This window comes from Mustela nigripes, chromosome 4 (assembly GCF_022355385.1).
Source record: "Mustela nigripes isolate SB6536 chromosome 4, MUSNIG.SB6536, whole genome shotgun sequence".
NCBI classification, from domain to species: Eukaryota; Metazoa; Chordata; class Mammalia; order Carnivora; family Mustelidae; genus Mustela; species Mustela nigripes.
Window position 1 is genome coordinate 121990230 of NC_081560.1, and position 27169 is coordinate 122017398.

General features: G+C 36.8%; 1 protein-coding gene across 1 annotated transcript in view; it reads right to left on the reverse strand.

Moving 5' to 3' along the window:
* The window catches only part of PCDH15 (protocadherin related 15), a 784172-nt gene that overhangs the window by 490391 nt on the left and 266612 nt on the right, over positions 1-27169 (reverse strand). The window lies entirely within an intron of this gene.

Below are 27169 nucleotides of genomic sequence, written 5' to 3' on the forward strand. Positions count from 1 at the left end.
GTTTCTGTGGAGCTGCTAAATGCCCACGCTTACGTGGTTTTAGTTTTGGTAACAAGTTATATAGTTTAAAATCCTCTCCTGTACAATCTAAAGTTGTTAGGATGAGCAATGGGGTTTTAGTCATATAATTTAAAATTATGTGAACAATAGATAAAACTAAACATAACATGGTAAACAAAACCCAGAGGGAGGGAGAGGTGCTAATAGCATTGCTCATCTTTCATAGTCGGTTATTAATAAATACATGGTGAGAACTGAAGAAATAAAAGGAAGCAAGTGTGCTATTTAGAATCAGAAGATTTAAAAATGCAAATACCAAAGTGTCCACGACTCAGGAGACTGGATCTAGAAGTGAAGGTAGGAGCGACGAAAGGTATTTATTTAAAAGCCATGTAGTCCCATTTCACTATGTAGTTACCATACCCTGAACTTACTTTTAATATTACAAATACATAAATTGTACTAGTGAGAATAAAATCAACCCTCTGGGTGAAGTCTTCAATAAGTCTCTGGAAATTTGGGAGGACCATAGCTATCTTGAATAACTCGTTAGGACTGACTTGTCTCACGCTATAAAGACTAGCAACTTACCTTAAGAAAAACTACTCTCCATTTTTGTTAAAGATTTATTTATTCATTTTAGAGAGAAGCTCCACACAGGACTCAATCTCCCAAACTTGAGATCATGACCTGAGCTGAAATCAAGAGTCCGAGGATCATCCAGGTGCCCCAGAAAAACCATTTTTCTTATGCTACCATTAATGAGGGGTTTTTTTTAGAAAATTTGGGTTTAAAGGCGAAGAATGAATTCTCAGATATAATTTCTGAGATTATCTCCCACGTACATAGGGGTCTCTGAATCTTGAGAGTTTTTAACATGAGCAACAAGTAACATTAAAGGATACTGTGTTTTGTTTAGAATGACACTGTTAAAATATTTAATATAATTTCTCATAAAGATAAGTAACATTTAAACCAGAGTAGGAAAATTATATATGCACTCATTAGAAGAAACAACATAAGAACATGCATCATTTTTTTAACTTTTCTATCATCAAAAATCTCTATATTAGATGCAGCCAAGCACTGGAAGGGCATACAGATAAGCAAGAAAATCCTAGAGGGACACAATTCCTTAGAATAAGCAAGAATTTTTTGGAAAAAGCAAGAAGTTTATGGAAAAAAAAATGTAGGGACTCCTGGGTGGCTCAGTCAGTGAAGCATCTGCCTTTGGCTTAAGTCATGATCCCAGGGTCCTGGGATCGAGCCCAACATCTGGCTCCCTGCTCAGCAAGGAGTCTGCTTCTCCCTCTGCCTCTTAGGCCTTCCCTGTCTTCTCTCTTTCTCTTTCAAATAAATAAACAAATAAAATCTTTAAAAAAAAAAAAAACAAGCATGTAATCATTTACAAGGTTTGGCAAACATTATATACTCATTTAATATGTTCTTGTCACTTTGTATTCTATTGAATTACAGTAGAATAACCTGGTAAGAGATCAGTACTCTCAGGTGGACTCTGAGGAAACAGCCCAGTGGTAGCTACTGTGAGAACAACCTTCACGGGTCTTGTGAAAAGGCAAGCACCTATGAGATACGTTTCCTTTAAAGAAACATTCTCTTCAAGTAGATAGTAACTACTGCTCCTTATTTATCCTGTCCCTTTATTTATCTTAGCTTCTAATTTTACTGTTGGATTCAGAAGAATTATGCTCAAGAAATTAGAAATTCACCCATGGCTTGAATATGCTTGGGCGTCCTTAAGGAGAGGATTAAGAGGATCCTCTATGCTGGCATAATTATTGGAATCACTCTTCACTGGAAACTCTGTTGGCCAATCTGCGCAAACACAACCCACAGCCTAGTGCGAACAGTATGCAACATAGTTGATTCATCAAGTTGAATTCCTGGAGTCACATTAAAAAGGCACCTAAACACCTTGTCCCTAAAGCAGGTCTGCCTTCTCTCAGTCTTATTTGCCTTTGAGAAGTCCTGTCTCCAGAATTCTGTTCCTGCTAATGGGTGCATTTTACAAGTGAACAGAAGAGCAGGCTTGCATTCCAGTGCTCCTTGAATTAGCCCTTAAATTTCCTGACATATTTAGTAATGGTGATTCACCCCTAAAATGATTTAGGTCTACATAGCGAGATTCATGTCATAAGGATAATCATAGAATCTATCAAACAGTAACAAAAAGATTATCTACAGTAGAATGTTCTCTGATTCTATGATTTTAAGACCCAAGATTATTGTGCTAGAGACACATGCTTCATGATCATTTGCTGGAGAGGCGCCTTGTCTTTTCAATAGAACTAAGACCATGTTTTCATGTTCAACTCTTGAATTCTTTTGAGAAAGAATTAGAGGTAATTAGAGGGTTGGGGTCAGTGAGGACTACTTATTCCTTCTATGTGTTTCAGTCCCAATTCTGCTGTATGTCTATGTGTAGATATATCTGTATCTATTTACATAGATAATAAGTAAAAATGTATTCACAAGCAATCACAAAAGAAGATTAAGGAAACTGATCTGTAGATTTAAGGAAGCCCCAACTCTTTTTTTCTTTTAGGTGTTCAAACTATAACCTTGCATAAAAAGTACATTCAAGGGAAGAGATTTCGGTGGTAGAATGCTTTCACCATTTTAACCAGAGTCAAACAAAGAAAAGTCATGGTCTACAGGACTGTGAGATCCATTCTATCTCATCCCAAAAGTTCAAAGCACACATAATTCTCTTGGTTCCTAAATCTGTTTCCTGGGCAGGTAGACTGCCTTTGAATAATTTTAGCCAATTCTTATATCTTAAATAGTTTTCATTTCACCAATGGAAACTAATCAGTATCATTTATCATACAAGCCAACGAGGTAGTGAGTTTTGAAAATAAAAACTTACATTTGACATTTAGTAACTTGATTAGTAAGGCTTTTGGCCTCAGTGAAGATAGAGGTAGAATTTAAAGCACATTTTAAATTCTAAATTTTCTTTAAAAAGTTTTAAATATTCTTCAACTCAGCATTAGAGTGATAGCTTCATATGAGTAACAGACACATAATATTACACTGAACCCATGATAGTATTTTAAATTAAATGAGAACATCATAATAGTCTCCAAGAGTGGTCAATAGAAAGGCTTGCCCTGTTACAGTGGAAAATCCTGGAGAGGGCACAGTAAGAAACAATCTTCTAAGGGTAAACTGAGCTCAAAATACCACATGTGTCTCTAACATAAGAGTCAAGCTTGTATATATTTTTTAATTATTATAATTCTTAATTTGGACTTTCAAATGGTCACCCTTCTATTTATAGAATACTAGACTCATCATTGTTTAGCTATGTGGTCTATATATATATTTCTTTAATATTTTATTTATTTATTTGACAGAGAGAGATACAGTGAGAGAGGGAATAGAAGCAGGGAGAGCGGGAGAGGGAGAAGCAGGCTTCCTGCGGAGCAGGGAGACCACTGCGGGGCTTGATTCCAGGACCCTAGGATCATGACTTGAGCCGAAGGCAGACGCTTAATGACTGAGCCACCCAGGCGGCCCTATGTGGTCTATATTTTAATCAAATAATAATCTTACAGTATTAAGAAAGCAGATAATTATGTTAGAATAATAAAAACCTCACCATCACCTATAAATATATGCAAGCAGTGATAGTTAAGTGATTTAAAATGTTAGCAAGCTATATAATATCTAATTATTGAATGTTATTCTTAAATTCCTTTCATTAATTTTATGTGTTCTTTACACTTAAATACTTCCTTTTTTATATCCTTAAGAAATTTTTAACACCAAATTTGTATTTCAAATCTATTACACACCTCCTTTAATGAAAGAATAGGGTTTAGAGTTTATGAAAGAAAATGTAGTGGACATTGTTATCTCATATACGGTAAATGTGTTATTTTCCTGCAAGCTTTTGAAAATATTTAGCCAAATTGTTGTTTGTTTCTATACATTAACTGACACAGAAAGGAAGAATGGCTGTGTTCATGCATACTCTCATATAAACACATACACACTTAACACACTCCCTTAAGATGCCGAACCACCATTTCTGCTTTTTCTTTGATTAGTTTTGCTTTTTTCAAATGGCAGAAATACTGGATTGCTTGAAAAAAAAAAGTGTAAGATTTATATATAAGTATATATTTACATATAAGTATAGAAAATATATTTTAAAATGTTCTATTCTCTGTGAACACTAAACAAAACAAAACAGTATTAAGGTGGGTGACGTGGGCCAAACCAAGTAAGTTGAACTTCCTTCCTATGGGATCACAGAAGACACACAGTAGAACATTCACATATGCCTTTGAACCTTATATACTAAAACATCTATGATGTCTGATTCTTTTCAGTCTTCCAGTTTTGATAATAATCATCTCTAGAATAGAAGAGCCGAGAGCCCACATGAAATATTCTGACCGTCATGAACCACGAAGAGCATCAGCTTCTCCTGATCACTGAAACTTTACATCACACATTAAAGGAAACAAGCAAAACTACTGCAAAACAGATACTTTGTTGTATCATTTTCATGAGCACACCAGGCCTGCTTCATGTCTGACTCTTTCTTATTCTGATGTGTCTCTGAAAAATTGTTTGAGATATATTTTTATATTTTACATATTACAAAACATTTTACATATTTTTACGTAATATACCCTGATGGCATGCTGTGTTGAACATGTGCATTTGAACATAATTCCAATTGCATATTTTACTAATATTTGATTTTTTAACTAATACTCCCCTTCTTCTCAAAACATTTCTTTGAATCTTTGCCTTTTAAAATCATTTCTTTGCTTAGACTTAAGAAATGTAGTTTGAGCTATTTATTTTACAAAAATTATGAAATACATGCTCAGACATGTGTTTATAAGGATTATTTGTTACAACCTACAACTTGCCTTTTAAGAATACACTTTATATGGAAGTACATATATAACAGACTTTTATAAATCATAAATTCATAGCATGATGAATTATCACAGTTACATTTAATTCTAAATGCTACTGACAAGAAATAGAATACTGCCCATGTATCAGAAGCCCTATATTATCTATTTTCTATGAATTGCTACTGTCCCTTTCATCCTAAAGATAACCTGCCTTCTAATATCATAAATAGTATTTTTTAATTTAAAAAAAATTATTTGTCTTAAGGTGTTATAAATAGAATTATATCATGTGGTGTGACTACTAACTTTCTTCATTTATTAGGTCTTACATGATATGCATGCGTACAAGAGTTAGGACCATAAAGTGTCGTTTCCACATACTCATTTCAATGGAAGTACTGTGTTCCATGAGAGAGACATAGACAACTTTCTCTCCTCTTCACACTGGTGATGGTGTTTGGGTTGTTTCTAGCACGTGCTTGACAAAGAGTGCCGTGCCCTTCTACATGTCTTCTTACACATGAATATATTTGGATTAAATATGAGAATCCAATTGCTGGACCTGCATGTGTTCTGACGAGCTAGGTCCCTGCCACACAGTTTTCTAGGCTAATCCTATTACAGTCTTTACTGAGTGCTCCCTAGCTTTGCAGACAGTTGATAATTCCAGTTGTTTTAAGACTTAACCATTCTGGTAAGTCTGTACTGTTATCTCAGAGTGATTTGAACTCTTTTACAATGTGTGACATTTGTGAGGTGTTGGTTCATGTCTTTTGTGCATTTTTCTATCTTTTTCTCACTGGCTCATTAGAGCTCTTTATATATTACAGTGTTAAGTCTTTGGTCAGCTTACTGTTTGGTAGACATTATATCCCAACTCTGTTGCTTACACTTAGACCCTATTAATGTTGTTATGTTGAAGGAAAGTTCCTAATTTTAATATAGTCCCATTTATCCCTTTCTCTTTTCATTTATACTTGGCTCTTTCCTCTACCTGTACAGTACTTTGACCCGAGGTATAGTGGATAATTTTCTTTATGTATTTCTATACAGAGAATACTGTACTCTTCCTTATTAAGATTTATCAAACACTCATGTTAGCTGTATGTCTGAGTCTGCTTGCCTATAGCTTTCCTGAATGCAGGGAAAGGCCATATGGAAAGTACCAGAAATATTTAGGGCACATCGGCACTTAAGAAATGTTGACTAGCAACGCCTGGGTAGCTCAGTCAGCTAAGTGTCTGCCTTTGGCTCAGATCATGATCACAGGGCCACAATCCTAGGGATCAAGTCCCCATTGGGGTCCTGCTCTGGGGGAAGTCTGCTTCTTTCCTGCCTGCTGCCCTCGCTCTCTCTCTCTCTCTCTCTGTCTGTCCAATAAATAAATAAAATCTTAGGGGGGGGGGAAGAAGTTGAATAAAGGACTTCTCCATTCTATAGTATTACAAGGATTCTTGAGCCTCACAGACCTAGCCTTGCTTTCTGCATTCCTGTAAGACCTCCAAATACACATACTGATGTTTTATAAGCATTTCCTTACTATACTAAGATCTATCTCAAGTTCACAAAATTACTGCACCCAACTAAACTGAAAAATGGGGTCTTCACGAGAGTATCTCAAAATACAGAGATGTGGGTTCAAAGTGCTTCATGGAGATGGCCTTTCAGTGACACCAACAGTTTCATAAACATTGCAATAGATTGAGTGGTGAGCTCCAGCATCCTACAGGAGAGCATTTCAAACTTGCTAAATAAGTAGCTGTAGCACTTTTCAGTAAGTTATTTAATCCCTCAGATCTTGAATCATAATTTCACAGTGAGGTTAACAATATCTACATTCTATTAATTGGTATAAGGATTCATGAAAGACAGTATATTAAAAAAAATAAGTGCCACGCTTAGTAATGGATATTATTATAGTATTATTAAAATTACCTCATTAATTTAGTTGGCATTAAAATTGACTCCAAGTTATAAGCAGAGAGAGATGGAATTTTTTTCATGTCAAATTGGAAGCTAATTTGAGCATATCTTGCTCAGTTTTCTGAAAACATGACACCGACATGAATTTTGAAGGTTTTACTTAAAATTGCATAACTGATTAAATTTTTGAGGGAATGAAGGGGGACTCTCATTACTATTTGATCTTAAACCAAGATTTAGATGCAAAACCTGCAAAGCAAATTTTCTAATGATTATACTTAACCATAATTTTAAGATAGTGTATCAGAGAGTTTGAATATTCACTTAAAATGAACATTTCACTTTATTAAATTGAAGCTTCAGTGAAATTCTTTCCTATACACTCAGATACATTAGTCTTAAATCCAATTTATAAACACATTCCCTATGCTTTGATTACAGAAATGTTGTGATAACTCCTTAATTTATTAATAAGTTCCTATGGAGAGGCTCATAGTCACAGCGACTCAAAGCATATGTACACAGTTTCCTCTAGAATTTCTTTTATAAAGATGTATATTGATGAATATTAAGAGAAACCTCTGACAGAAAACTCACATGTTCAAGTGTTAGGAGTCAAATATTCAAAATAACAAGAATCAGAGAAATTCAAGTATGTGTAGCTTGAATAGAGCACACTTCGATCCATGTATTGGGGTGAGGCTGGTGGAGATATAGGTTACGTGTGCATCTGATGGAGTGTGGACAAGGGAGCTAAAACAAACAAACAAACAAACAAAACAACCCACAACCCACAATCAATAGGTAGATAGATGGATGAGAAACTGATAATCAATAATTTGGGGAGAGTCATTCAAGTAACTTAAAAACAATATAGTTTAATTTTCATATTGTTGGTGATGGAAAACATCTACAGGTAAATAACAAAAAAAATGTTTTTGTCTTTCTGATGAAGAAAAAATTATCACAGAGTGTCCTCTAAGTATAGATACAAAGAGAAAATATTTTAAACCCTGCAAACCAGTGCCAGCATGTTCAGGTATTTTCTATCAGCATTTATCACCTATGTATTCTACCTTGTCATCTATGTACCTACTTAGGTGATCTTTCAGGACTTTATGTGTATAAATTTTGTTGAGTCTTTTACCTCTCATTACTTCATAATCCTGTTCTGAGCCAATACATATGTTTTGAAAACACAATTTGCAATAATATGCAGCCTGCACTAATGTTATAAATTAGGCTCTCTAGCTATACACTCGAGTTGTTTGGACTGTGCTCATTATTTTTCTGTGTCTTTAGTTATTTCCTTGGGTTAAATTCCTAGACGTGGAATTTCTGGATCAAGGAATGAGAGCACGTTGAAATCCTTTGTACAAATTGCCAGATGGTGTTCCAGAAAGACTGTGATGGTTTATTTCCTCCTCAGTAGTGTTTGAGTATTTATAACAGCACATGTTTGTCAATATTGAGTGTGATATATGTCTAGGGAATTGCTAAATAAATGTGAGGTTTAATTCTGCATTTCTTTGGTTGCTAGCATAATTTATGTGATATATTTATCTCTGATTCTTCTGTTCATTTATTTTGTATATCTTTTTTTTTAATTTTGGTATTTTAAAATTTTATTTCCATGGCATATGTGCCTAGGACAGAAATCAACACTTTGTTAGTAATCTTACAATTTTTTTTTTTTAGTGTGTTGTTTGCCTTTTAATGTTCTTTGTTTTTGACATCTAGAAGCTTGGCATTTTTATGTATTCAAATATATCCCTCTTTCCTTTTTTGACTTCTGCTTAGATAGTCTTTCACCATCTGAAAGTTATATAAAGGCTGCATTCTATTTACTTTCAAGTATTATGGTTGCAACATTTTAAGTTTAATGTTTCAATCTATCAAGAAAGTTGAATACAAAGAATTTAATGTTCATCAAACTGTGGTTGGAATTTTACCCCCTCCTTTTGTTTAACTAGTTCTAAACACTCTCTTTGCTTTCACCCTTCTTCTCTGCCTTAAACAGACGTCATAGAAAATTTAATCTCTTTCAAAAACCTAACAATCCTAGGTTTCTATCATATTCTATCACACACTGCTTTACAAATCTTAATTTGACCATGACTATGATGATTTAAAATAGCAATTCAGACTTGCTTTATCATATAAGACCTGTGAAGGTCAGGAACATATGTGTGTGGAAAGTAGACATTGGAAGAACATATGATGATTTAAAATAGGGAATTAGATCCAGATAATCTAGGTTTATAGAAAACTAGCAACAAGATTCATAGAAATAAATAAGATGGAATTCCAAACAAGAAAATACCATCTAACTGCAACAAATGTTGTCTCTAATTTGTGACATTTCTACCTTCTAGTCCCAAACACACACACATACACACACACACGCACACATTGCTGCCTTTGATAATAAAATTTGAGAATTGAAAACTACTATTAAAAATTATTAGTTATAGCTTACTATTATTCCTATTATTTATATTTTACATTTCCTTTAAGAATTATTTTATACTCCTGTTCTCATACATATGTATTATACATGTATACATTTATAAATTTATAATAAAGTTTTACTGGGTTACATTTATAATACATCTTGTTTTATTGGTTTTAATGCTCACATCTAAACATTTGTATCATAATTTACTTATTTTTAAATTCTTTATTTTTGTTTAACCATTGGCCAACTGACACAACCTTGACTATTTTTTCCAGTAAGAACATGTGAGTCCATGTAGATGTTACAATGTCAGGTGCTACATACCTGAATGAAAATTTGACTGAATTTGAGGTTCTCTCTTCACAAAATTTCCTCTATTTTCTCTTATGGAGCATATTTCTGAATTGTAACTAATATTTGCTTTCTTCTTCTGTTCGTTTGCTTTAACTATCTGGTAGAAATTCTCTTTTATCTCGGAATGAACATAGTACACCAGGGGCTTTCCAAGGATTAGTTCCCTTGCCTTCACTGCGTTTCATCATTTGAACACCTTGGATCTGTAAACATAGGGTCTTTACAAAATTCTAAAGTTCTTTTCTTATTCTTATTCTTTCTACAGTGTTTTTGTTATTGTACATGCTCATTTTATCCAATCAATGTCTATGTCAACACTGAGTAGCTATTTGGCCATCTGATGTCACTGCCTGACCCCTCCAGGACCCACCTGCACTCTGGATATTGTCACACACATGTGACAGAGCTCCACAGGGCAGTGAGTGGAGTCCTGGATTGACCAGGACTGGACAGACTGAATCCGCCTCTCTGGTTAGCTCTCTTCCTGGGGCTGCACCCTTTACTAGCCCATAAAGAAAAGGAATATCAGTGTCTTGGTTAGGAGGTTTGGTAATTAAATGCAGAAGTGTTTGTAGAATACCCATTTCAATTCTTCCAGCAAGTTCTAAGTAAGTATTAATAGTTGTTTGTGATTAATAAAGCATTCTTCCTTTTCTGCATCTTTAGTCCTACATTTTCTGTCTTTAGTCTCTTTAGTTTTACTTTATTCTCAGTCCCTATCTTTATTTCACTGTCAGTCATGTTTTATAAATTTCATTTTTTTCTCAAGTTGCATTTGAGACTCATATTTTTTTTATAAATATCTTGTGTGTGTGTGTGTGTGTGTGTGTGTTTTATAAATGTTCTTAAAGACCTTTCCCCCTTTTATCTTGAAAATAAAATATTCTTCCTCTTGAATGCTGTGGAATCTTTTGTGGAGCCCATATGTGTTTGCACCAGTGCACTGGGTGGATGACCGACCCCTCTGAGACAGGGTGATCCTCTGTTTCAGTAGCAGAGACCCCAAAATCCATCCTTGTCCCTGTCTGGACTGTTTCATTCTCTCTCTTTCAGAAATGTGGCCATCCTGGCAAAAAGCCTGCCTTCCCCTTGTCTCCAGAGTTGATGCCACATTTCCTCTGTTCTTGGTCATCAATGCAGGTAAAGCAGGCTCCCAGGGCCACCCACAATGACAATCCAGACCTTCCTGCTCCGGCGGAACAAGCAGACAAAACACAGGACAAAGGAGGTGTCAGAGAAAACCATGTTTTCATCTGTGGATGAGATCCCATATTGTGGGAAAGCCTTCTCCTCTGGCCTTTCTGGACAGAGGAGCAGGGTCTCCAGGCTGTGCTCACTAACCAGCAAGGGGCCACACCCAGCGCTCGCTCATCCACAGCTAGAACAGAAGTCCAGGGAAGGGACGAAGTCTCACACTGCGCTCCACAACTTCTCAACTGTAGAATACCCATCCTCTCTGAGATCAACCTTTTAAGTGTGCAACAGTAACATTATATGATATCCAATTTCACCCATTAATATCTCCACTTAATCATAGAGGCTTCTCAGCTTAAAAAAAAAAGTAGCCTTTGCCAGTCCCTTGAAGTAACTATTGCATTTTAATATTCAATAAACACTAGTTTTTAAAATCTCATTATTCTATTTACATATAAATTTCTTTCTGATCTAGAATATAAATACACTGAAGGGGACCATAGTGTTTTTCTTTTAATTCAATGTTTTATTCTAATTCTAGTTAGTTAACATATATGGTAAAATTGGTTTCAGCTTAAGAATTCAGGGATTCAGCACTTACATAGAACACCCAGTTCTCATCACAAGGGCCTGCTTTAATGTCCATCACCCACTCACATCCCTCCATCAACCCCCAGTTTTTTCTCTACAGTTAAGAGCCTCTTATGGTTTATTCCCCTCTTCCCCCCACCGCCACTGATCCTTTCCCTGTGTTTGTCTGTTTTGTTCCTTAAATTCCACACATGAGTGAACTTATATGGTGTTTGTCTTTTTGTGACTGACTTGTTTCACTTAACATTATGCCCTCTTTTTCTATCTACATTGTTGCAAATGGCAGGATTTCATTCTTTCTGGTGGTTGAGTTATATTCCATATATATACCTATATACACATATATATGTATATACAGATATAGATATAGATACAGATATAGATATAGATACATACATACCACATCTTCCTTATCCATTTCTCAGTCCATAAGCATTTGGGCTCTTTTCACAGTTTGGCTGTTGAAAGATACTGTTGCTGTAAATATCGAGGTGCATGTGCCCCTTCAACAGTATTTCTGTATCCCTTTATAAATACCTACTAGGGCAATTACTGGGTCGTACATTTCTTTCATTGTTTATATATCACTTGGTGTCTTAACATAGTACAGATATTCAAATACCATTCAAAACCAGGTTTTTGGCTATTAGGTGAATTCTGGAAGGAGAATAATCACAGCCTGAAGGAGCTGAGGTACTGGAGAATCCAAAGGACAAGATAAACTTAGGAAACAGGATCAAATGGTGGTAAATTTTACTGGGGGTTGGGTTTACTGGAAAAAAGTGAACTTTAAATTCATAATTCACAGCTGGAACAACTGAAGAGAAAGAGCAATGGACTTATTTAATCATTCTAATATTAATTTTCCGATACTGATTAGTACACTGATCGAGGTTCTAGTGCTTTATAGAGCTCATGCTGTGTGCTTTTCCTGCAAATAAGAGGTGAGAAAGATGACAGATGGAAGCATCTTGTTATCTCTTGGCAGGACTGAGTCTGCTTCAGTGAACAGAATGAACACTTAACAGAGCACAGACAACACCACCTTACAGGCTGGATCTCACACACTCTCATCCATGGCTGCTGTTAGCTTCTGAAAGGCAGAGTATGACCTCCTCCAAACAAAACCATCAGCAACATTTAAATCCCCACCACACTGGAGTCTCCAGAAGATGTGGCTCTTTGTGGAAGTGCAAACGAAAACACTCGGTTTGAATGTGTGAAAGAAGTATAACCCAGACTTGTTTCCGGACTTCCATTCTGTCCAACAGTAGAGGCTACTTTAAACCACAGTGGGGGAGTCATTGGTAACTGGATGCTAATGTGCAGGGTACTGATAGAGATGCTTCTTATGTCTCCTTCAGATGGCCTTTATGGTATTTGTTACAGGGTCTCTGGAACCATCTGCTAAACTTTTCAATTTTCCTGCAGAAGTTCAAGATAATAGTATTTTTTTTTTTTCTTTCCTGGTCCTGCTTTGATGTCTTCCATATAGAATGTGCTTATTTCCCACTCTGCTGAAATTTTTCAAAGTGCATGTACTATCACACTGGCATGAAGGTCATTTTAAAAAAAACTACAACTGGCGTGCCTGGGTGGCTCAATCAGTTAAACGTCTGCCTTCAGCTCAGGTCATGATCCCAGGGTCCCAGGATCGAGTCCTACGTTGGGCTCCTTGCTCAGCAGGGAGTCAGCTTCTCCCTCTGCCTCTGCCCCTGGCCCCCAGCTCGTGAGCATATTCTCTCTCTCTCTTAAATTAATTAAATAAATAAATAAATAAAAATCAATTGATCAATCACAACTGCTGAGCCTGACACCAGAAAGCAAAGACAGTCCTCATATGTGAGGATGCTGTTAATCCTTCAGGTTATCTGCATTTGGAAACACAACTCAGGAAATTTTTGTGTGCAATAAAGATTTTTGCAGATCACTTATTCCTTTCTAGCCCTTTCTGACAATCTTTCCTAAATCTCAACCTTGGGCAATGTCTCAGGGGCATGACACACCCATAGTCCGTCCTTCACAGCCATAGTGAACATTTCACACTGAATTTTAATTTACATTATGCTACGGCTCTTCTCACCTAGGACTCCGTACGTATTCTATTTATTCTCATTGTTGAAAACCAGGATTTTACTCTTGTGATAAAACATTTCCAGATATCAAAATTTAATAACCCCAAGCCTACTTTCAGAACCCTATTGCTATGTTTATATTCCCAAATACCAACTGGAAGTATTCAAACTAGGAAAAAGGAATGAGAAGGAATCCACAGACCCAGAACTCAACTGAATTGTACAAGATACCCTTCAACTGAGTTCAGTAAGCTGGTCAACAAGCAAGCATAGTGACAAGAAGTTTGGTAATTCAAAATGGGCAAAAAGTGGAGTTTTAAATGGAAAAAGAATTTGAACTACTCCACAGGGTTCATTAAAAAAAAAATAAGGAAACTAATAAGTAATTTTTTTAAATGAAGGGAATCAGATGGCTAGCTTTACTTACTTAGAAAATATTTGAGATTGGTTGTTCTAATCAATTGACCCACAACTACTTATTGAAAGAAAGTGGAAAAAAATAGAATCCCATTTATTGATATTCTACCTGTGCCTGGTTCTGTTTAATTCTCACAATGTCATATTGGAAAAGCCATCGGAAGCCTCGGGAGTGGTGTGCCATGAGGAGGAGCGTGGAGCCCTTTGATGTCCCAGGCCTTCCCCTGCCTGCCCTACTGTGTCACCCACCATGTTTCCCATGTCTCCACTCAAGTATTTCTGGCTTTCTCTTCCTTTTTCACCCCCCCCCCAAATTATTACTAACAAAAAATTCAACATGTAATAATAAGAGTACTTTTTTTTTGGTGATACAGATCTATTAAAGAGGAGAATGAATTATTTTCGCAGGGAAGAGATTTCAGTTAACTGGGGATAGTGTTCTCTATCACCAGATTGTAAATGCTCATCTATAGAACACACACCTTCCCCATATACAGAATCCACCTGTCTAACACAAACAGGGTCAGTCCAGACTTGGCCCGTGGACCATAGTCTACCAATCCAAGGCTCAGTGCTTCGAGTTTCTATTCTGAAGCTCGATATGCAAAGGATCTCCAAAATTTGGCTGCACCTTACTACCTCTCCATATCTATTTGTCACTGTACCTATTCACATACTGCTCTCGCCCAACAAAACATGTTAATCATTCACAGGAAACCGCTTCATTCCCTGAGCCTACGTCTTTGTCCCTGCTGTAGCTCCCAAGACTTCTTAATATCAAGAAAAGTTCAAGGATCTTCTTAAAACACCACACCTTCTTGAGGCTCTTTGTGAGCTTCTGGGTGGAGTTGATCTTTTCTCCCTCTGAATACTCATAGAGACAGGTACTACCTGCTTCTGATCACTAGCTCGCATATTATTCCCAGACTAGACGCTGAGATCCTTGAACACAAGTCCTAGGTCTTGCTCGTTTGTGTGGCTCCCTCGGCATGGACGTAGAGAGACGTACAGCAGATGACTGGGGAGTTCATGAGTGAGCACGGAGGGAAAAGAAGTCAGAGAGGAAGCTTCATACTTGCTTCCCCATCTCCTGGTGTACTTCCAGGCCCCTTCTAATGAGCTCCCTGCCTCAAATCCCTTCTGTTTAACTAAATGCCACGGGCTCTGTTTCTCTCGGTGGACCCTGACAGATGTAATTAACCTAAGTAGTGCACACAAACCATGAGAATTATGCACTCAGTCATCCATCAAAGGAAGGGCAGCCCAGGGACCAAGAAGCCCCCAAAGCCATGAGTTAAACAGGAGCTTTCCACAAGTTTTTATTTTTCTTATTAAAATATGTCAAACATTTTCATTCCCAGGTTTTTTGCTTTTGCTATCTCTTTAGCCTTCTACCTGATAAATCAGGTCTCAAAGCCCCTTGCTCAGAGAAGCCGTCCCCGACCATTCTACCTGTGCAAACTCCTTCATTCATTGGCATTCCTCTTACTATTTATCATGTTCTCTATAGTATGCATCAGTATCTGCACTTAGCATATTCATTTAAATTTCAATTTTCTGTACTAAAATGTAAGTTCTCTGAAAGCCATGATCACAGTCTCTATCTCCCTAGCACCCAAAATACTTTTTTGTAATAAAAGTCTCTCTTATTCTCTCTCTTATTCCCTTTTATTCTCTCTTTCTCTCTTATTCTGATAGACAGACAGAGATATACTGTGTATGTATCTACAATAGATGGGTTGATTCTTTTTTGTGATAAAAAAAGGATTTCCTTTGTCAAGAAATTAAGATATAATTGAAAGACAAATCAACTGATATTAATATATAGCTAATAATGAAAAGCACATCCTGAGGCACTTATTTTCTACTGAATTATTCAGAGGGCTGAAGGCTAGGTGGTAACTAAACCCTAGTAATGTGAATATTACCTCACATTTCTGAAGAGTTTTACGCCTTATCATATATTTTATTTAATTTGTGTATCATAGGAGCAGTGTGATAAAGAGAATTTTTTTTTTTTAAAGAAAGGTTAAATGACATCAAAAGCACAAATCCAGTTTGTAATAAAAGGCTCCTTAATGAAGACAGAACTTGTGGAAATGCTACCCTCCTTTGTTTATTTTTCAGAAATATAGAGCTACTCTTAATTGGGCAAAGTAGGGCAAATGAGGAGCTAAAATAGGATATCTGCTACTGTTAAAATATGCATGGTACTTGTTGGTATTTAGCTTGGGGAAAGCATCACAGAAAGACCTGTTTGCCAACCTAGGAAAATGTGTGGGTTTATATGTGCATGTACCGGTAGAGGGCGGACGCACATGCTTTCCACGTATTCTAGTAAATCAATGGCACCAAAATAAGATGTCCCGCCAATACAGTTAGCTACCGGTTTAAAATAAATCATACAATGGAAGCGTTTGTTTTCAAACAACGTACTTGCCGAAGGGGCAACGTGGAAGAAACCCCTATTTTCCCATTTTATACGGACAGATAAACAGTTCAAAGGTAGCTAAGAACAGCCTCCCAAGCATTGCGCCGCTCACCCGGCTGGCCCAGGACCGACCTATCAGACGTCTGCTCAGTAGTACAAGAGCCTGGAGAGGGAAAGAATCTCAGGTGCTGTGCTTGGAGAACATAATTGGTAAATTGGCACATTCACAGTCTGTCAGTGATTCTTTTCCTTTCTGGGGACATTTCTCTGTGCTCTGATTTTTACCCAAAATTCCAGAGCCATTGTGCCAGTGATGAGAAAGTTGAGACGAGGTTGCTTAGAAACCGCAAATCCTGTAGAGCCAAGGGGACCTTGAAGGTCAAAGAGTGAATTAGATTGATGTCTTGTTCTTGCTTGAAAACAGAATTTATCTGTTCTGCTGACGGAGGTGGCGACTATGGATCGTCAAGGAAGGGAAGATATATTATTTTTGGTGTAAGGTGGAATTCACTAAGAAGTAATAGATATAAGGAAAAGTACAGTGAATACCATTATAGTAATAATCCACTTAGAATAGAGAGTCTGTGAACCTAAACATTTACTATTTCTTCTGCCAACTGAATTGCCAAATTCATCTGAGACAAATTCCCAGACTAACCTTCAGTACAAATGGGTGCAAAAGGGTTAGCAAAATCACATCATCACACTGGATTAAAGGCAGTGGGAAGTACAATGGGGCTAAATCCTGAGTTCTCTCCATATGAACTTGAACAACATAGGTATCTCCTTTTTTTTTTTTTCTTTTTTGAAACACTTGTCTCATCACTTGGTTTTTCTTCTGATAAAAATAATTTGATAAAAAATTAAACACACTAAAATAATAAGAACCAATATGACTAACATCCCCAAATTTAAAAAGAACACATTTTTCAATAAATGTACAGCCATATTTCTCAAAAAAAAACCTCATTGAGCAAAATCTTAGAACACTAATTATAATATTTAGCTCACAACACAAAATCCTGACATAAAACATTAAAAAGCCTACTTAATTTCCATTTAGCATTTGTGTTTCTTATTTCTACTTAAAATAAGAAATGTATGCTAATATAAACATGTTAAGATGATACTTCTTCTTTTGCTGTGTATCCTTTCAAAGTTTCTTGTTCACTTTCAATCTTATAAAATGTATGCATTAAGAAAAGTTTCTTGGGGCGCCTGGGTGCCTCAGTGGGTTGAAGCCTCTGTCTTCTGCTCAGGCCATGATCCCAGAATCCTGGGATGGAGCCCCACATCGGGCTCTCTGTTCAGCGTGGAGCCTGCTTCCTCCTCTCTCTGCCTGCCTCTCAGCCTACTTGTGATCTCTGTCTGTCAAATAAATAAATAAAATCTTAAAAAAAAAGAAAAAAGAAAAGAAAAGCTTCTTGAGAAATTATAGAATTTCTGCATTTGAAGACACAGTGACCTAGAATTACTTTAAAAGTAATCTTCACCATAATGGAATGCCACAGAAGGGCTAAAAGTTTCACTTTTAGAGAATAATAAATTGCATGCATTTAATAGCCCTTGACTAAACAGGCCACAGCCTTGGAAAGAAAATTACTCTCAACATCCAAGCCCGTGCCAGGGCACTGAATTCTCCCGCTTGCCTCCGGTATAAGTTCTCTGGCATTGTGTCCTGAGGGCCCTGACAGGTTCATATTCAGGATGCACCTTGCCTGTGGTGGCAGCAGGGAGAGGTAAGGAGGCATCATGAATAGCACAGGATGTCATCTGAGTGAGAATGAAAGTAACCAGTTCCAACCATGCCAGATCAGGACCCTGGTTATCCAGCAAAGCCAAGTGAGATGCAAACAGACAGTTGAGGAGGAGAGATGGGCAGGAAGCAAGGAGAGATGCATGGCAGGGAGGGAGCAGAGTTCAGCAAGCTTTATCATCATGACTGTGACTCTCTCCCCTGAAGGGATGCATCATCCTGATAAACCAAAGTGGAAAAGCCATGGGCATGGCTATCAATGGATTCTCCTCTGGGTGCTTCCTGGAACCTAGAGGAATCTGTGGGATATGGACTCAAGTTTGTTCTAGAAACTCATTTTCCATACTCCATTCTTTACTCTCCATCACTTTCAGAAATCCCTAGGTCAACTGGTAATAAATTTAACCTAAGATAGGCTTTAGAGCATTCCAGAGAAGATCAAGGAAAAGGAAATGATGGTTGCTTGGGTAAGAAATGTAAATATGGCATCAATTTAGTTTAAAATTAAAAAAAAAACTTAAGAATTGTAAGGATTCTGTGATAGTATCAGGAGCATAGCTGTTAATTTCATGCCATTAGGAGCAAGGAAGAGCAAAAACGATTCACTCTGAAAAGTCATTTACTTACATAATGACAGTAATAATATTTATAAGTAATATAAAATCACAATAAGATTTAAATGAATATTGGAGAATAAAATACTATTTTAAAACAAAATGAATAACAGATTACCATATATTGCATTAACTTTATGTTAAAACTTACTATGGTTTTCTCACTATTTTTTTTAAAAGATTTTATTTATTTATCTGACAGAGATAACAAGTAGGCAGAGAGGCAGGCAGAGAGAGAAGAGGAAGCAGGCTCCCTGAGGAGCAGAAAGCCCGAAGCAGGGCTCGATCCCAGGACCCCAGGATCATGACCTGAGCTGAAAGCAGAGCTGAAAACTGAGCCACCCAGGCACCCCTGGTTTTCTCACTATTATGATATATGTCATGTCCATTCTTGGAAAATACTATAGGAAGCCTATTAACTTATTTTTAAAGGTTTAATCTATATGCACTCAAGGGTCACCAAATTAAGTTCACTGCATTGCTATTAATTTTAGTAGTTTTTTTTCATTTAAGAAAATCTTACGGGGGCGCCTGGGTGGTTCAGTGGGTTAAGCTGCTGCCTTCAGCTCAGGTCATGATCTCAGGGTCCTGGGATCGAGTCCCGAATCGGGCTCTCTGCTCAGCAGGGAGCCTGCTTCCTCCTCTCTCTCTCTCTGCCTGTCTCTCTGCCTACTTGTGATCTCTCTCTCTGTCAAATAAATAAATAAAATCTTTAAAAAAAAAAGAAAATCTTAAAAATATTCAGATTTGCCACCACTCCTCACCAAATTTGCCTTTTTTCAGTTTAAAAAAATATATTCATTTTTTTTCTTACAAATTTCATATGACCTTCCAAACCATTCTTAATAATAGATTTAGTTGACATATCTGTGTGTATTATGTTCATAGTTTTTTGTTTTGTTTTGATTTTTAAAGATTTATTTATTTATTTGACAGAGAGAAATATCTCAAGTAGGCGGCGGGTTGGTGGGGGGGAAGCAGGTTTCCCGCTGAGCAGAGAGCCCCATTAAGGCACTGAGCAGAGAGCCTGATTCAGGGTTTGATCCCAGGACCTGGAAATGATGACTTGAGCCAAAAACAAAGGCTTAACCCAATGAGCCACCCAGGCACCCTGTTCTTACATTTTTAAACAGTTTAACGTTTCCTTGTTTATAATGATGTATACTATTCATTTGACAGTTAACCTTCTAACACTATATTTATGAACATTCTTTTTATCTAAATATTGACTATTTTTGTGGTTTTAGCCTTTTAGAGACAAAAATCAACAAAATTAGGAAAGGATTTAGAAAATATTATATAAAGAAATAAGATTCTAGAAGAAAATATAGATCGCTACATACAAAATATAAAATTTGGGGGATCTTATTCATAGCCCATGGATAAAATAGATAACCATTCGCTATTTAAAAAGATTAAAAATTTTAATTATAAAAAGTTTGAAGCATTTGTTTCAAAGATATTAATACAATCAACAAATAAATTATAGATTCAAAAAATAAATTATATATTATGGAAACATTATTGTCTATCAGAATAAGGCCTAATACTTATAATAATACCAATATAAATTAATAATAATACTGTTTTATATAGCTAAAAAGCAAATGACCAGTTTAAAAAAAGGGAAAAAAATAAACTGATAAATCATAGATGAAGAAATCATGCAGTCTATAAATATTACTTAAATGCTCAGATGAGGGAGAGTCAAGATGGTGGAGAAGTAGCAGGCTCAGACGACATCAGGTAGCAGGAGACCAGATAGATAGCTTATCAAACCATTCCCAACACCTATAAATCCAATAGGAGATCAAAGAGAAGAAGAGCAGCAATTCTAGAAACAGAAAATCGACCACTTCCTGAAAGGTAGGACCTGCGGAGAAGTGAATCCAAAGCAATGGGAACATAGACCACGGGGGGAGGGGCTGGCTCCCTGCAAGTGGCAGAGCAAGGGACCACGAAATCAGAACGTTTAAAAGTCTGCTCCTCTGAGGGACATTGCTCCAGAGGCTAAGCCGGGGTGGAGCCCACACGGGGACAGTGTGGTCTCAGGTCTTGCAGGGTCACAGAAGGATCGGGGGTGTCTGAGTGCCATAAAACTTGCAGGTATCAGAGAGGGGAAGCGGCTACAGAGATGGAGCCGAGGGGTGAGCTCTCAACTCGGGGTTACCTTATCGTGATCCATGGCACAGGTCACTTCTCTGTGAGCGGGAACCCCACAAGAGCTGGGGAGACTCCCCTGGAAAAGCTCAGGAATCTGTGCGATTTGGAGACTCCAGGCAGAACTGTGTGCCAGAGACAGAGACGCTTGGTCACAGGCTGGGTGAACTCCGAGCACAGCCAGAGGCCAGGGAGACGGGAGTGATTAAGCGCTTTTCTCTGAGGGCGCACTGAGGAGTGGAGCCCCCAGCTCTCAGCTCCTCCAGGCAGAGGACTGGGAGGCCACCATTTTCATTCCCATATGCTGGAACTCTATGAAAAGCATTCAGGGAACAAAAGCTCCAGAAAGCAAAACCAAGCAGATTACTTAGCCTGAACCCTGGTAAGAGCAGCGCAATTATGCCTCAGGCAAAGACACGTGAGAATCATTACAACAAGCCCCTCCCCAAGAAGATCAGCAAGAAACCCAGCCATGACCAAGTTCACTTACCAAGGAGAACAGCAGAATTCCAGAGGAGGAGAAAGCAAAGTATGGAATTCATGGCTTTCTCCCCATGATTCTTTAGTCTTGCAAAGTTAATTAATTTTTTTTAAATTTATTTTTTTCTTCTGCTACTTTTTTTTTTAACTTTTACCCTTTCCTCTTTTAAGGATTTTTAACTAGTTTATCTTATGAATACCTTTCCAAAAAAATCTTCTTTGAACCTTCATTTTTATAGTCATATTTTATCCTTCATTGTATCTAACTTTATTTTTTGTATACAGCTAGGGTTTTTTTTTTCTTCTAAAAAAATTTGGGATACAAATTCTTCTAATAGATCAAAATATTCCCTACATCTAACTCAGGGCTTTGTTCTAGTCTCCAGCCTGAGCAAACTCTCTCCTTTCTTTTTCTTTGTTCTCCCAACCAACTTATCTTATCAAATCCTTTCTTAGAAATTAAAAAAAAAATGTTTTTTCTTCTTTATAGTCGTATTACATCCCTTCATCATGTTTACCCTTACATATGTTTTTCATTCTTTAGAATTTTGGGAGGTAATTTCCTCTAAGAGACTGAAATACTCCAAAATTAATTTTTTTTTTCTGAATGTCTTTTTATCCTCTTTCTTCCCCCCATGATTTGGGGTCTCTTCTGATTTGGTTAAAGCACATTTTACTGGGGTCTTTGCCACACTTTTAGTATTTTATTCACTCCTTCATATATTCTTATCTGGATAAAATGACAAGGTGGAAAAACTCACCATACAAAAAAGAACAAGAGGCAGTACCAAAGGCCAGGGATCTAATCAGTGTGGACATTGGTAATATGTCAGATCTAGAGTTCAGAATGATGATTCTCAAGATACTAGCTGCACTTGAAAAAGGCATGGAAGATATTAGAGAAACACTGTCTAGAGAAATAAAAGCCCTTTCAGGAGAAATAAAAACTAAAATATAACCAAGTTGAAATTTAAAAAACTATTAATGAGGTGCAATAAAAAATGGAGGCTCTCACTGCTAGGATAAATGAGGCAGAAGAGAGAATTAGTGATATACAAGACCAAATGACAGAGAATAAAGAAGCTGAGCAAAAGAGAGACAAATAACTACTGGACCACAAGGAGAGAATTTGAGAGATAAGTGATAATATAAGATGAAACAACATTAGAATAACTGGGATTCCAGAAGAAGAGAGAAAGAAGGGAGCAGAAGGTATATTGGAGAGAATTATTGTAGAGAATTTCCCTAATATGGCAAAGGGAACAAGCATCAAAATCCAGGAGGCACAGAGAACCCCCCTCAAAATCAATAAGAATAGGTCCACACCCTGTCACTTAATAGTAAAATTTACAAGTCTTAGTGACAAAGAGAAAATCCTGAAAGCAGCCCAGGAAAAGAAGTCTATAACATCCAATGGTAAAGATATTAGATTGGCAACAGACTTATCCACAGAGACCTCGCAGGTCAGAAAGAACTGGCATGATATATTCAGAGCGCTAAATGAGAAAAACATGCAGCCAAGAATACTATATCCAGCCAGGCTATCATTGAAAATAGAAGGAGAGATAAAAAGCTTCCAGGACAAACAAAAACCAAAAGAATTTGTAAACAACAAACAAGTTCTATAGGAAATATTGAAAGGGGTCCTCTAAGCAAAGAAAGAGCCTAAAAGTAGTAGACCAGAAAGGAACAGAGACAATATACATTAACAGTCACCTTATAGGCAATACAACAGCACTGAATTCATATCTCTCAATAGTTACCCTGAATGTAAATGGACTAAATGCCCCAATCAAAAGACACAGGGTATCAGAATGGATAAAAAAAACAAAACCCATCAATATGCTATCTACAAAAAACTTATTTTAGACCCAAAGACACCTCCAGATTTAAAGTGAGGGGGTGGAAAACAATTTACCATGCTAATGGACATCAAAATAAAGCTGGGGTGGCAATCCTTATATCAGATCAATTAGATTTAAAGCTAAAGACTATAATAAGAGATGAGGAAGGATACTATATCATACTTTAAGGGTCTGTCCAACAAGAAGATCTAACAATTTTAAATATCTATGTCCCTAACATGGGAGCAGCCAAAGCATAAACCAATTAATAACAAAATAAAAGAAACACATCGACAATAATACAATATTAGTAGGGGATTTAAACTCTCCCCTCACTGAAATGGGCAGATCATCCAAGCAAAAGATCAACAAGGAAATAAAGGCCTTAAATGACACACTGGACCTGATAGACATCACAGATATATACAAAACATTCCATCCCAAAGCAACAGTAATACACATTCTTCTCTAGTGCACAAGGAACATTCTCCAGAATAGATGACATTCTGGGTCCTAAATCAGGTCTCAACTGGTATCAAAATATTGGCATCATTCACTGCATATTTTCAGACCACAATGCTCTGAAGCTAGAACTCTATCACAAGAGAAAATTTGGAAAGAATCCAAATATATGGAAACTAAAGAGCATTCTTCTAAAGAATGAATGGGTCAACCAGGGAATCAAACAAGAATTGAAAACATTCATGGAAACAAATGATAATGAAGACACAATGGCTCACAATCTGTGGGACACAGCAAAGGCAGTACTGAGAAGAAAATATATAGTGGTACAGCCTTTTTTCAAGAAACAAGAAATGTTTCAAATATACAACCTAACATTACACTTAAAGGAGCTGGAGAGAGAACAAAGAAAGTCTAAACCCAGCAGAAGAAGAGAAATAATAAATATCAGAGCAAAAATCAATGAAATAGAAATAAGCAACAACAACAACAACAAAATAGAACAAATCAACAGAACTAGGAGCTGGTTCTTTGAAAGAATTAATAGCATTGATAACCCCCTGGCCAGACTTATCAAAAAGAAAAGAGAAATGACCCAAATCAATAAAATCATGAATGAAAGAGGAGAGATCACAACCAACACCAAAGAAATACAAACACTTATAAGAACATATTATGAGCAACTATATGCCAGCAAATTTGACAATCTGGAAGAAGTGGACAGAAAAATTACAAATAGGCAGAGAGGCAGGCAGAGAGAGAAAGGGGGAAGTAGGCTCCCTGCTGAGCTGAGAGCCCAATGCGGGGCTCAATCCCAGAATGCTGAGATCATGACCTGAGAGGAAGGGAGAGGCTTAACCCACTGAGCCACCCAGGCACCCCTAATGAATCTATTCTTAACATGTACACACATGTTACACACTTTAGTATACACGTGTTTAGAATCAAATGTTGGAATGCAAATTGGCCGGTGTTGGGAGAAGAGAAGAAAAAAGATAGCAAAAAGACATCACGCACAAGACCAGTTTGTATAAACAAAACAGCAAGTATGAATCTGTGCAAAATTATCTGATTTTACATATATAAATGCACAAATGGAAAAAAAGCAACTATTGCTGGGTGGTAGGATGTCAAAAAAATTTTGTTTCCTTCCCCACAGGTCTTATTTCCTTCCTTATAAGATGTAAAATGAATCACAACAAACAACAACATGGTGTGGAATTAGTTTCCCAGAAGAAGGACCCAACTGTTTAAAATTTCCTGCCTAGTTAACTTAAAGTCATTTATCACACAGATGCATCATTTACTCACTCCACTGTTCATGGGTCTTAAGAACCAACATGGCAGTAGCAGTAAAGCACCCCTTACTTTCTCATGACTGTGGTCTTTTTTTAGGATCTTTGGGTAGAAAAAAATTGGTCCCAAGATGGTTCTTCTTGCATAGACAAGAGAGGAAGATGGAAACTTTGCATGGTCCAGGCCTCAGAACAGACTGAAACCTTTTTATATTGTGTAATGTGTTCAGCATGGTGCTTGGCCCATGAGAACAGCTGCACATTCATCCTTGCAGGATGCTGGATGTGAGAACAAGCTCTATCCCAGAGGCATGAGCCAGGAAGACCACTGACTCATGTCTTTCCATGCTGCTAATCTGGTCAAAATGCAAGGAGATGACTATGGAATGGGAAGTTAGCCCTATTCCTCCTTCTGTCTTACCTAGAAATAGAATAAATACCCCACATTTATAAGTTATTGTTCACTGCTAGAAAAGATGAATGTTCAAATTTCTGTGGCCCAGTGTAAGACGTGCTTATTTCTCACTCAGAGAAAGTTTAAGCTCTCGCTGAGTGGCTCAGGCTGATAGAGGTGCAAAGCTCTGCTGTGTTCTATTCATGGCTTTCCACACTGCCTGTGGTGGAGAGTGGAAGATATTGTACGAGACTGCACAGAAGAGAAGGCATTCGGACCCCAGAATCTCAGCTCCTGATTTATTCACTGGATACTCATTTGTTAGAGTCTGGTCTCTTCATCACTGGGCTGGATGCCAGGAGAGCACACACCCCAGCTTCTTTCTCATCACATGTTTTATTGAGTGCAAGAGTCAAGAACATCACTAATTGCATCTTGTAGTCAAGGAAATCTTCATTGATTTAAGCTGTTCCTTGATTAATAGGATTTTCCAGAAATCATCAGAGGAAGAATATGTAAGACTTTATTATTTTTTTCTTTTTAAGAGCATGCCCTTACCTGTCTCAGATAACAGACACTTTGATCCCCTATCTGCCTTAGGTACAATCTAGTAGCTGATACTTTCTCTATTTCCAAAAACCCTCAAAACATAGCCTGCACTAAAACCCACGTGTGTCTCAGTCATTTTTCTAATCCTACCAAGTAAAGCCATCTCTTTCAATGTCATAATCATGGCAAAATGAGCCACTGGAAATGCAATTTGGAATTCAGGTAAGAAACATAATTAGTTCAAGTTGTTTTCCGGTTTAGCCTTCAGCAAAGGGGAACAAATGCAGATAAATGTGAGACTGAAAGAAAACAAGCCAATATGTATTTTTAAGAAATAATATTATTAAAGAGCATGCATTTTTGTTGAACAAAAGCAACTGACCTTTTCCTCAACTTGGCAGTGAGTGAGGTGTACCAGAACAACTTTGTAAAGAACAATGAACACAGTTTAATGAATCAGAGTGAAGAGGAAATAATGCACTTTACTCTAGCAATGAGATTCTGGGCATTCGAATTAAAAAAAAAAAAAAAAGATGAGATGAATTGTATAGGTATCTGATCATAGTGTTTATTAAATTGCTTGTTTTTATATATGACAAGCTGTACAGAAAAGCCTCTACCAGAACCACTGTTTTGGAAGCCCAATGAAATGTATTATGAAATACGATTCTTCACTTGGTATGCAGGCATAATCCCATGTGCAATTCAGGCAAAGTGAGGAATTCAATTGAAAGTTCCATTTGTTACAATTTGATGCCTGTGATTAAAGAACCATAAAATTTTTCTCTTTGACATTTCATTTTTTCTTCACAAAAGCAGTCTATTGCAATTCCTTTAGTTTTCTTTCCTCTTAACTATGATGTTATCTATAAATGTTGGATTTCCCTTTTTCAAGAATAAGGAAACCAACTATTTCTGGAGAGTTGCTTGATTTTATGAAAAAAGGCCCCTAAATATATTAAAAATTCAAATTGTTCTATAAAGATTTTTAAATGATAAGTTTAATAAATTTTTAGGTAATCATTATTATTATTGTCCATAATTGTGCCTATAATTTTGAAATATGTTACCTGAAGTGAATTATTGTGCATTTTGTCTCAGAAATGTTTGTTTTATCTATCTTTGAATTCTTTTAATACCTTGTACTGTGTGATAAATAAACTGGCTTACTGGATAGTCATTTACCTTTGGTCTTGTATTGCTTACTAAATGGTGGTTCCATTGAGAGGGAGGCTTTCTCTCCATCATTGTATCCAACACAGCAATCA